The 1,338-nt window shown below is 44.8% G+C and overlaps 1 non-coding gene across 1 annotated transcript; it reads left to right on the forward strand.

The window, feature by feature from the left end:
* The first annotated feature begins 994 nt into the window (after positions 1-994).
* On the forward strand, positions 995-1,066 carry TRNAC-GCA. The gene has a single exon. It is a non-coding gene; the product is annotated as a tRNA-Cys (tRNA).
* The last annotated feature ends 272 nt before the right edge of the window (positions 1,067-1,338 follow it).

Genomic DNA, 1,338 nt, shown 5'->3' on the forward strand with positions numbered 1-1,338 from the left:
AGAAAACTTGGCTAGGCTTAGAAACTCCTCCTAGATCATTAGCCTAGTAATAATCTATTAATCTATATCTTAAATATAATATAATGTTATTTATATTACAGGTAGACAGCTTAAAAAAACAATGCTCTGTGTAGGCAAGAGACTATTCATTAGTATGATGATTTTATAAGGCAGTCATTTCTTTCCAAAATACTAAGTGCACATACAGTTAGGCACCACACACTAGGCATTGCGGAGGTGGGGATGGGGAGCATTAACTTCACATACAGTTAGGCACCACACACTAGGCATTGTGGAGGTGGGGATGGGGAGCATTAACTGCACATACAGTTAGGCACCACACACTAGGCATTGCGGAGGTGGGGATGGGGAGCATTAACTGCACATACAGTTAGGCACCACACACTAGGCATTGCGGAGGTGGGGATGGGGAGCATTAACTGCACATAAAGCTAAGCACCACATACTAGGCATTGCGGAGGTGGGGATGGGGAGCATTAACTGCACATACAGTTAGGCACCACGCACTAGGCATTGCGGAGGTGAGGATGGGGAGCATTAACTGCACATAAAGCTAAGCACCACACACTAGGCATTGCGGAGGTGGGGATGGGGAGCATTAACTGCACATACAGTTAGGCACCACGCACTAGGCATTGCGGAGGTGAGGATGGGGAGCATTAACTGCACATACAGTTAAGCACCACACACTATGCATTGCGGAGGTGGGGATGGGGAGCATTAACTGCACATACAGTTAGGCACCACACACTAGGCATTGCGGATGTGGGGATGGGGAGCATTAATGGAATGCCCTGCACGGAGGGTAGTACAGAAAGAGCTGCTCATTTTCTTACATTCAGAACTTGAAAAGTGTTTTCCTTACAGCAACTTTACATGACATTACTTAAAACATGCTTAGAAAGTATACAAAGCATAGTGCAAACCAGGCACTTAAGTCAGAATGGAGCAACCTTTTGTAGTAGTTTCTGATGGGGGTATAGCTCAGTGGTAGAGCATTTGACTGCAGATCAAGAGGTTCCTGGTTCATATCCAGGTGTCCCCTGAAAGGGTGGCTTTGGGGGGGAGATTGGCATAATGGTTAAGGTGTTTACCTTACAGACACAAGGTGCAGGGTTTGATTCTCACTTGGGGTAATTGGTTAGGCTTAAAAATGGCCCACAAGGGCAATTAGCCTAGTACTAAACTATGAACTATGAACTATGAACCTATTTTTTCAGCATATCGGCACTAAGTATTTCAAATGCTGACATTTCAGCAGAGCACCAGCCAATATGCCTGCTTGACAAATATTGGCAGTATAAATGATAACCACTA

Source organism: Protopterus annectens, chromosome 2.part1 (assembly GCF_019279795.1).
Source record: "Protopterus annectens isolate FY-2018-M chromosome 2.part1, PAN1.0, whole genome shotgun sequence".
In the NCBI taxonomy this organism is placed as follows: Eukaryota; Metazoa; Chordata; order Ceratodontiformes; family Protopteridae; genus Protopterus; species Protopterus annectens.